This window comes from Octopus bimaculoides, chromosome 11, assembly GCF_046866305.1.
Source record: "Octopus bimaculoides isolate indiv1 chromosome 11, ASM4686630v1, whole genome shotgun sequence".
Lineage (NCBI taxonomy): Eukaryota > Metazoa > Mollusca > Cephalopoda > Octopoda > Octopodidae > Octopus > Octopus bimaculoides.
Genome location: NC_142938.1, coordinates 50,541,688 through 50,554,150, shown reverse-complemented (window position 1 = coordinate 50,554,150; position 12,463 = coordinate 50,541,688).

Here is a 12,463-nt window from a genome sequence, read left to right as displayed (position 1 = left end):
GCTTGTAAGTTTGTATGAAATCAACAAGCTGTACATCGCAGTCTGAAAGGCCACGCTATAAAATTTGAGAATTCTCCTCGGGATGGATTGAAGTCATTTTGGGGCGTGGATAAATTGAAATGTAAGTAAACAGCAGGGTTGCGATTAAGTAAGGCCGAATGTATTATGTAGCGAATGCTGTGCAATCGTTTCTCAAGAAAGTAATTGAAAAAGAAATGAATGAAAAATAACAGTAATTTTAAGTACTACAGAAGGACCTTGCCTGAGATACCTGACTGGCTACGAGTTTACAGTAAATACTCAAATCTAAAATAATAAACCAGTTAACAAAAATGCTACATTCCTAAACACCATGTGACAAAAAATGTTACATACCTAAACACCATATGACAAAAATGCTACATACCTAAACACCACGTGACAAAAATGCTACATACCTAAACACCATATGACAAAAATGCTACATACCTAAACACTATTTAGCAAAAATGTTACACATCTAAGCACCATGTGACAAACGATTTCACATGCCTTAATACCGTATGGCAATAAAGCTACATAAACACCATGTCGCAAATATTACATTTTTAAATCCTATGTAACAAAAATGCTACGTACTTAAACCTCTTGTGACAAAAATGTTACATACTTATGTTACAACATTATGTGGCACAAAGTGTAGAGTTAAATAATATGTGAAAAATGCTACATATCTAAACACCATACGCCAAAAATGCTACATAAACACCACGTGCAAAAATTTTCGTAGCTTGAACACCATAAGCCAAAAATACTATATAAGCGCCTCATACAAAAATGCTACATACCGAAGCACTATACGCCAAAGATATTACATACCTAAGCAATACATGATAAAAATGTCACATACCTAAACGCCATGTAACAAAAGTACTATGTATAAACATCATGTAGTAAACATCTGGTGACAAAATGCTATATAGCTGAACATCACCTAGCATAAATGCAACATACCACACAACAAAATGTTATCATCATGCATAAGCTGTATACACATTTCTTCAATGTATTTCTTAAAGATTTCTACGAAGTTGCTTTCTGAAACTTCAAAGATGTCTTTTTACGTGCTCAATCGACCTGAGGAAAATAGAAAACCACCCTACCTCAAATTACACATTAAGAAAAAGATGCTGCTTCGGATAATGTAGTTCTAGATACAGTGATCGATAGAAAGCCTGGATGGTCGTGGCTGGAAATCATTGATTATAAGTTGGCTGGATCAAGAACTGACCTGGTCCTGAATAATAATTACAACTTGGTGACTTATAAGTGGTTAGAAAGCAGTAGCATTGCTAATAGGAGAGCAAAGGAAGAGACTGCACCCCACCTTCCCATTTTTCATAATTGGCGCCCTTTCAACAATTTTGTATAACTCTTTAATTCGCTTATGTGATGAAAATCGAATCTTTTTTTTTTAATCTTTGTTAATCGCTTGGCCTTGGAAGAACTTTCTGGACTCATCACTTTAATTGACCAACCTCCCGTATTTTTGAATTGTCAGCTCAGTATCCTGCGATGTGTTGGTGACCGCTGATATGTGATGAATCAAAATAAACTCTGACGTCATAATCTCTCGACATTGGACGATCTCGTGGAGTTTCATCTTTTTCACACCAATATCAGTAGTTACTGAAACATGAAATGTTGAATACAATTACGTATACTATAACTTGTGAAATATCTCGCGTAATACAAAAGGACTGATTAAAAAATTGCTTGATGTGTCACGGTGCCCTTTTATATTTGTTCGCTATCCCACTAACTTTAAAACAACCCGACTACGTTTCTGGTAGCAAGGAGTTATGAACTGGGGGGTAACAGCATCTTATTTACAAAACTATTCTCAAGGAAACGAACGCAGCTCAGTTCAGTAACAGCACGGTTAGATAATAACAGTGGTGCTTAACAATTTTTATCTATTTATGGACCCCTTTGATTTCTTTTTTTACTCTGGTGGACCCTCATATGTTTAAAAGCTAGTTTTATAGATACTTCTTTCCAAATACCTATTTCGTTTTTCACATATTAACTTGTATAGATTTGCAATAGCATTCTCTGGGAGAACATATTTCAGTAACCGGAAACGTGTTGAACTATGTTAAGCGTTAAAGAAACCTAGTTGTTTCTTGCAATAAACACAATTAAAACAGTGGTTCTCAACCGGGGTCTATATGGTCCCTAAGACTCCATATAAGACTTTTGAGGGTCCATGCAACGAAACAGTAAATTGGGAATACACAATAGTATTTTAAGGGCCGTTGAAAAATTTTTTGCTGTAGTTGCATGTATTGGTATGTATTGCAAGAAACAGTTTGGTTTCTTTCTGTAGCATTTTAGACAGTTCGACCTTTCACAAGTAAACATGTGAAAAACAATAGGAGTTTTGTAAGGAGTTTCTATAAAACTAGTCTTTAAACATCGAATGGCTATGTGGGTCTACCAGAATAAAATAGTTATCAAAGGGGTCCATAGATAAAAAAAATGGTTCAGAACCCCTGAAAACAAAATTTTTTCATGGACCCCTGAAATACTATTGTGGCTCCCCAATGTATTATTTTGCTTGGGTGGACCCTCAAAAGTCTTATATTGACCCCTAAGAGTATTAAAGGCTCTTATTGAAGATATGAACTCAGAGGTACATGGTTAAAATCTTGACAGGGAGAACTAGAGTACAGGGTTTTGCGTCCTACCGCGTTTGTCACCCCGCCGACTCAGCTACACCACCGACTTGGTGGTGTCGGTAATGTGGCCAACGATATTAAAAAAGAAACTCAAAGAAAAAAAAAACCACCTAGGAACATTTACTCATATATGAGTGAACACGTACCCCCTACCATCGTCGCTATCACTAGCACATACCCTTAGGCTGACCCCCCTCCCTCACATCCTCACCACCTCTTCTCTTACTCTCCCCCCCTACACACACACATCAGCACACAAACAAAAACCTGGCCATCTATCTCTGAAGCGGACCATTTTGAGGCAGTCGGCTGTGATGAAAGAACACACAGGGAATTAGATCACGTGATATAAACGCGGGTTACAAGGTACTCAATTAGCAGCTATCACTTTAGGGACAACATAAACACACACACACACACATACACACACACACACACACTCACTCACTCGAGGTAGTGTGGGTATGGGCATGGGTATTTGTAAACGAAAAAGGTGGCGGTCTAAGGGTGAGGGGGTGGGTGACGGACGAATATACCCGTATATATCTGATTTCTTGTCGGTTTTGTAATTTTTTCCTTTTTCTTTTTTTCTTTACCTTTCTTCTTGCTTACTGCCTTTCCCCAACTTGCCTTCTATTTTTATTCCTTCTTCCCTTCCTTCCTTCCTTTATTTATTATTATTATTATTATTATTATTATTATTATTATTATTATTATTATTATTAACAATGATATTATTATTGTTGTTGTTACTGTTGTTATCATCGTTGAAGTGGGGAGTCAAGTACTGGTCAATTAAGGAAAAAAAGAGAGAAAAGAAAGAATGAATGAAAAATGAAAAACAAAATAAATAAATAAATAAATGAATAAAAATAAATGAAAGATAGGGAAATAAAAAGATATAAAGGTAGATAGGAAAGAATGAAAGGATGAAAGAACAAGGATTAAGAATAAGAATAAGAATAAGAATAATGACATGTAATTAATGAGAAGGAATACAGGAACGAGAGAATAAACGAACGAATGATAGAAAGAACCGTTTTGATAATAGTCTAGAAAGAAAGGAAGGACAAAAAGGAAAAGAAAGATGAGAAGACAATAAGGAAAGAAGAAAAAGAAAATAGGACTGAATGGAAAGCATATTAGGATAGCTCATTTATGAATGAGAGTCAGGTCTCACACACCACTGGATATTAGGTTAATCTATCGAGGTCTTTCTTAGATTGCACTCCATTGTCTTTAAATAAATGAAGAGCACATTGGATAATGTAGTTAGTCTTAGAAACACTATGCTACCTGAAAATGTGAGTCATTAATCATCCATGTGTCTGCTGGATAAGAACTGACTTGTGTCTAAAGTAATAATAATAATAATAACAATAATAATAATAATAATAATAATAATAATAATAATAATAATAATAATAATAATAATAATAATAATAATAATAATAATAATAATAATGTATTATTATTATAAAAGATAAGACAAAGAAGACGTGTTTATTAATTGACATGAGTATTCCTTGTGATCATAAAATAGCAGCGAAAGAATTTCACAAGATCAGTAAATATAAAGCCTTGCTAATAGAAATTGAAAAAAATGTGGCACCTCAAGGCGACTACCATACCAGTGACTGTAGGATCTCTAGGAATGATAAAAAAAAAGGGTACTGAAACCTATTTGAAAATGATACCAGGCTTACCATGCCTAGAGGAAGTGCAAAAAATCGTGTTAACTGGAACGACTCATGTACTGAGAAGAGCATTATCGCTGTGAAAACAACATCCATTCATGAATTTTTTTTTTTTAATACATATTTTACCTTTGAATTTGTGTGTGCAATCTGGGAATGCATACAACGAGTTTCTCTGCCCTAGATGTACGGAAGACACTCGGCGAGAAATGGAAGAAAATTTGAAGAAGGAAGAAAAAAATAACATAATAATAATAATAATAAGGATAATAATAATAATAATAATAATAATAATAATAATAATAATAATAATAATAATAATAATAATGATAATAATAATGATGATGATGATGATGATAATAATAATAATAATAATAATAATAACAATAATAATAATAATAATAATAATAATGAAATAATAATAATAATAATAATAATAGACAATAGTGATAAAAATTCAAAATTATAGAAATTCAAATCCAAAATACGAACGTGAACAGCCAGCGTCCACACGTTGATGGAATGACATCATCAGCCTTAAGCAATGAATCGTCAGGCTGTGATGCACACATTGGTATATTTGATGTAAGACCGTCCAATATAACATAAAATCAATTATCTCAAGCTACTTGATTTGGATATTTTAAAAGGATTGACGTAACTCTTCACAAAAGTAAACAGATTATACGAAGAGCGCGATGCGATTGCAATAGATGTTCTATTACAAGAACGATATTTCAATAGCAAGCCTGTCTTTGTCGAGTTCAAAATGAAAAGTGACAAAAGTTTTAAATTAGAAATTCAAATCCAAAATACGAACGAGAGCAACCAGCGTCCACACGTTGATGGAATGATATCATCAGTCTTCAAAGTTCAATTTTACAACTGGTAGAAAGAAACACAACTTGATTTATGTCGGTTGTACAACAGAACAATTAAACAAAAGATTCAATGGGCAGATATATGACGTCAGGCACAATAAGAGTAGATCGATAGAACTTGCCGAACATTTTGCATCAAACGGCTGCGACTTTGCAAAAAAAGACTTGGAAATGTATATTCTCAGAAAATATTCCGAAGTTGCCACAATTTCAGTACTCAAAATGCATGAGGAGAGATATGATTGTGAGGTTTTATCATTATGCCCTGGAGGAATGAATAAAATGACAGGAGAATTTCATCAAATTTACACAAAACTGTTTGATTAAATATTCTTCTTTTTTCCTTTTCTTTTTTCTTTATTTTTAATTTTTTTTCGTTTTTTTTCTTTCTTTTTCTTTTCGCCAGTTATAAAATTGAAACTTAAAGACTGATGATGTCATTCTGTCAACGTGTGGACGCTGGTTGTGCTCGTTCATATTTTGGATTTGAATTTCGATAATTTAGAATTTTTATCATTTTTCATTTTGAATTCGAGAAAAGACAGTCTTGCTATCGAAATATCGTTCAACCAATAAAATATCTGTTGCAATCCCATCATGCTCTTCATGTTTTCTATTTACATTTGTGAAAAGTTACGTCAATTCTTTTAAAATATAATAATAATAATAATAATAATAATAATAATAATAATAATAATAATAATAATAATAATAATAATGATAATGATAATGATAATAATAATGCGAAAAACAAGATAATAGGTATCAACACTCTAGCTGTCCCAGCTATAAGTTACATCTACGATATTCTTAACTGGACTCTAAATGAACTAATCAAAATAGACAGGAAGACAAGAAAAATAATAACAGGATTTAGGATGCACCACCCAAAATTTGACATAGAAAGGCTAGATATACAACGTATCGAAGGTGGTAGAGGCCTTGTACAGATAGAAAACTATTACAAAATAACCACCATAGGACTACAGAAATACCTGCTTCAGAAGCAAGGAAAACTGATACAAATAACAACTAAACACGAACAAAACAGAAAACTGCTTGCAGTCTTTAAAGAAGATGACAAATACAAAAAAGAAGTCATAGTACCTAACAACTATGAAGAAAAAGAAGAAACAACGGCTGTAAAACAACTGAAATCCAAACAAGAACTGCAACAGCAACGGATCATGATAAAGCGATAGAAAGAAAAGCCCATTCATGTCAAATATCGGGTTAAGCTAAACAAAAAAAGATATAGACAAAGCAAAATCCCAACAATGGCTAATAAGCTCAAGACTCAAAGCAGAGACTAAAGGATTTTTAATTGCAGCACAAGACCAAAGCCTTCCTACCAGAAATCACCAAAAATGAATAATGAAAAGAAATACAAGTAATTGCAGAATATGTGGTGATCGAGAAGAAATAGTAAATCATATTTCTCTGGTTGCCCAGTCCTGGCTAAGAAGGAATATCTTCACAAGCACGACAGAGTTGGGACTTATATACACTGGAAGCTATGATAACACTATGGAATAACAATAGAAAAAAGATGATATAGGCACATGCCTGAAAAGTTCACAGAAAATGAGAAAGAAACCATAGTCTGGGATATGCCAATACACACAGACAGAGAAATTAAGGCTAATAGGCTGGATAGAGTTGTCATAGATCATTAAAAAAAATGCTTTCTAATCGTTGTATCAATACCAACAGATGACAATGTTTCTCTAAAAGGAACGGAGAAACTTTCAAAATATAATCTGGAAATAGAAATAACTCGAATGTGAAGCCTAGAAACAATTCCTATCATAGTAGGCGCTTTAAGTATGATAAAAAAAAAACATTCAGACAAATACATAACAAAAATACCAGAACTAAAAAGTATATATAACATACAGAAAATAGCACTACAATGCTCCGCACACATCCTACGTAAAACACTCTCAATACAGTAAGAGTAACATATTATTTCTTTTACCGATTACAAATTATTTGTTTACCGATTACGATAAACGAGAGCTCGTGTTCTGCTTAGATTCATTGCTCCGACGGAGTAGCACCAATTGAGGAGACATAAAATGATGTTGAAATATTACTGTATCTTGAAGTCCTTTTACACAGGTGAGTCGCCTGTGTTATGAACACACACCATCTAAAAGGGAGAGGTGCTCTCCGCTGATGAAAAACAACAGCAATCACATATTCACATTCTAATCTGTCAGAATGTATTATGAATGGAATGATGCGTTGTTTAGAAATAGATATTTACCAAAATACTGTATTAGTGAGTTCTAGTCACGTGGAACACCTATCATCTACACATACGTAGAAAAAGGTTTCATAGAATCCTTCTCCGCAGTAAATTTAAAGGGTGCCATTAGATCTAAAAGAAACGTTGCATACTTTCTAGACACAACTTTAGACGTAAAGACATGCAAATACCACCCATGTAGAAATGCACCACCACCACCATACAAAAAACATTAACTCTATAATGCAAAATACAAAAACATTAACTCTATAATTAAGTAAAAAATATAAAAAATAAAAAAAATATAAAATATATATAAAAAATATAAAATCCAAGTATCTCTCTATACTTTTTAGTTAGATTTCTTATATATTTTTTAATATTTTTACTGATAGGACTTGCCGATAGGAGTGTACTGATAGGATTTGCTTTCTATATTGTGTCTATGTATAAGCTTTTTACCCTTCTATACTTTTCCCTTTGTTTAACGTAATTTTTCACAGGAATTTTCAATGGCCGGATAACTGAAGAGATGTTGGCGTGGGCTCCCACCCCGGCATCCGAAACTTGGAGTTTTATCATGGCTACCGAATAAGTGTCACATATTTTTACAGATATATATATATATATATATATATATATATATATATATATATATATATATATATATATATATATATATATATATATATATATATATATATTGTGTATGTATGTACGTGTGTGTGTGTAATCAGTCAGTTTTTAGAGTCATCATACCCTAAAATGTTTATTGAGCAGTAATATTTTATGAAAAACGTTGGTTGCGGACTGTCAAAATGTTACCATTGGTTTCACGTCTGCTATTGCTCTTATCAGTATATACGATCCATCAGACCTGCTGGCCGGGGGCACATAACCTCTTTACTAACCGAGATAAGAATATAGATGTGATCAGCAAGGTTGTAAAAAAAAAAAACTTCAATAAAATTCTTCTTTCCTTTCGAAGAATTTCGTTTCAGTTTAGACCTCCACATAGATAATCGTCATCCACTGAACTTCTTGTATAGTGGTGTTGTTAATACTGTACTTCGAAGTATAACCGGTCGACATTTATAGAGCAAATGTAAGAGAAATTATCATTAAAGATAAGATGCAGCTTATGTTATTCGTTCTCTACGTACGTATCACCATTGTGGATATTAGTGTTACCCTGATGACCTGTTGCGGTTCAGCTTCTAATTGCAATCGAAACATCCCCTGCAGAGTATACAAATACAAATAAACACAATGGTGAAATGCAATTAGGAAACAAATGATATAAACTGTATATTGTGTTTATCATTATGTATATATATATGAGTGTGACTACATGTTGACTGTTGGCAATTTTGTCCTCCGTCTTCTTTTTCTTTTGGACTTTCATCTGTCTCCTGCTTCTGAAGAAGAACTTTGCTCGAAACGTAAAACACCCTTTTCCTTCCCTGAGCGTCTTATTAATACTTCGCATGTACCACGTCCTCGTGTGGTTGCTTTTTTTTCTTTTTTTCCGTTTTTTAATCATATATATATATATATATATATATATATATTAATAGTAATGGTATGACAGCAAAAGAATGAATGAGACCTCGATATTATGTAAATACAGGAATTTATCTGTAATATAATATGTGACAATTATTCGGGTGCCATAATAAAACTCCGAGTTTCGGATGTCGGGGCGGAAATCTGCTCCGGCATCTCGTCAGTTATTAAGACAATCAAAAAAATGTATATATATATATATATATAATGGACTTTCTCATCGAAGACGGCGTATGAGTGTTCATCTTTTTTGTCGAACAACCTGCACAAAGGATTTGTTTATAGTGATAAAATGTATGACTGGTACATTAGCTCAGTCTCTCTGTCAAATCGATGTTGCCTGAACAGGTGCACTGTATACCACGCATCAGGTGTCGAAGTGATTGCAGTGTAAAATGAGATGAAGTGTTTTGCTCAAGAACACAATGCCCCACCCAATCTAAGAATGGGAAATCACAATACATATGTATATATTTATATATATGTATATGCATAAATATATTAAATATATATATATATACATATATGTATATATTTATATAAGAATATATATATGTATACACACTCACACTCACCTATATATACATGTAAAGAGAAAGAAACAGATAGTCAGATAGATAGATAGATAGATAGATAGATAGAATAAAATTAAAAGAAAATAGCAAGCCAAGTTGGAAAAGAGAGGGGGAGAGAGAGGAGGAGAGAGAGAAAAGGGGAGAGAGAAAGAAAAGGAGAGGGGAGAGAAAAGGAGAGGGAAGGAGAGAGAAAGAGAGAGAGAAATAGGGAGAGATAGAGAGAGAGAAAGAGAGGAATTTGATTGCCGGGATGATAAGAATAAAATATGATGGGAGTGGGGCGATAGGGACAGAGAAAGAGAAGATAGGATGAGAGTGAGAGAGAGAGAGAGAGGGAGGGAGAGAGAGAGAGAGAGAGAGAGAGAGAGAGAGAGAGAGAGAGAAATAGAGAGAGAGTGAGAGAGAGAGAGAGAAAGAGAGAGAGAGAGAGTGAGAGAGAGAAATATGTTGAGAGAGTGACGAGAATAAGAGGAAGAAATGTGAGGGTGAGAAAGAAGGTATGGTGAAAGTAAGAAGATGGTGAAAGACAGGTACGATGAAGATGGGAGGATGGTGAGAGTGGAAGAGAGAGAGAGAGAGAGAGAGAGAGAGAGAGAAAGAGAGAGAGAGATGGGGGGAGAGAGATGGGGAGAGAGAGAGATGGGGAGAGAAAGAGATGGGGAGAGAGAGAGATGGGGAGAGAGAGATGGGGAGAGAGAGAGAGATGGGGAGAGAGAGAGAGATGGGGAGAGAGAGAGATGGGGAGAGAGAGAGAGATGGGGAGAGAGAGAGATGGGGAGAGAAAGAGATGGGGAGAGAAAGAGATGGGGAGAGAGAGAGAGAGAGATGGTGAAGGTGCGAGGATAGTGAGGCATCATTAAAGATATGGGTTGCCAAGTAACAGCTAATCTTATGATTTAAGGTTGAACCTGGAGACGTCGAGGCTTTCATCTTTGCCGCATCTTTTCAAACAATTCTCAATGTTTTCTGGTATTTTAAGGGGACACACATTAAATGGGAAGACATTGTAGGAATGGACTGAAACTATTTGACCCCTTTCTTTGTGATGCGCGTGTTTGTATGTGTGGTTGCATGAGTGCGCGTGTGCGTGTGCATCACTGTATGTGTGTGCAAGTGCGCGCGCGTGTGTGTAGAGAACGTGTGTGTATCTGCGTCTGTGTAGAGTGCGTGTGTGCATGTGCCCGTGTGTAGAGGACGTGTGTGTGTATAATGTGTGTAGTGTGCGTGTGTGTCTGTGAGCGTGCATGTGTGTAGAGGACGTGTGTGTGTGTATAATGTACGTATCTGCGTGTGTGTAGTGTGCGTGTGTGTCTGTGAGCGTGCGTGTTCGTACAAACCTCTGTATGCGCACGGGCGTGGGTGTGCGAGGGCATGTGTGTGTGTGTCTGCGTGTGAGTGTGTGTATTAGTGTTTCCGTGCCTTTGTGTGTGTGCGCTTGTGGTTGTAAGAGCATATGTATTTGCCTAGCTGTGTGTGTGCTTGTGTTTGTGTTTATGATGCTGTTTGTTGTTGCGAGTATGAGCCTGTGCATTTATGTGTGTGTGTGTCTATGATTGTAAGTGTATATGAATTTGTATGTTTGTGAGTGCGTGTGTGTTTCCATGTGTGTGTGTTTTTTGATGGAAAGAGATTGAAGTAAATTGCGTATCAATGAGTGTTTGTGATGCGATACACGTGACTTCGTGTCTGTTGTTGTATGTGAGTTTGTTCGTGCCTATGTGTTTGTGCGTTTGTGTGTGTGCGCGCGCGTTATAATTGGTGTTGGTGTTGATGATTGTACTACAACAGCATCCACTACTTCATCTATATACCCTCCCGAGGGTCGATAAGTACAGAAACACTCCCGTGCTGGATAGTGTTTCTCCTCTCTCTGTTCATATCTGGAAGAATTCGGATGTTTCACATCTGAAGAGAAACGGACTTCACCAGATACAGAAACGAGCAAGACACACATCTATCCTGAGCACTTTTAAACCATTACTCACATGCGTGGCTGTGGTAAGAAGCTTCCTTCCTAACCACATGGTTCCAGGTTCAGTCCCATTGCGTGGTACCTTAGGCAAATGTTTTCTACTTATAGCCCCGGGCCGACCAAAACCTTGTGAGTGGATTTGGTAGACGGAAACTGAAAGAAGTCCGTCGTGTGTGCGTGCGCGCGAGCGCGTGATTAGTCAGTTCTATTTCAAGATTTCTTGCCAATAGAGAAACAATCATTTTCTAACCGAGATTCAAGGCTCTTTCATTGGAATTTCAACATCAACAACAAGGTATTTTTGTATGTGTGTGAATGTATGAATGTATGTATGGATGTATGTATATGTGTGTATATGTATGTATGTATGTATGTATGTATGCATGTATGTATACATGCAGATTCATGTTTTGTTTTATGTATGTCTTATCATGCATATATTTATATATCTAGACATGCCCATATATACTTAAATGATAAAATTCTGAAAAGCTTTTACAGTTCCAGTGATGGCTTGAATTTGTAGTCTTCGAATCAGATTCCTCCTTTCTGGTTTTGAGAAGTTCAATTTCTCAAGATTGGTGTTTTAGGCAGTGTGTTACATATCCCAGGGCCCCAGTAATTACCTGTGTAAACCTGAGCTTGTAATCTGGTTAGAGTAACCGCAGATTTCTCAATAGCTTAGCGTAGGTATTCTGTTTTTCAATGATCTTCAGCTTTATGTTAACATATGATGGGCAGCTGATTTCCACAACTGTACACTGTTTCTCTTCTCTATCCCAAATCGACGTGTGTATGTAT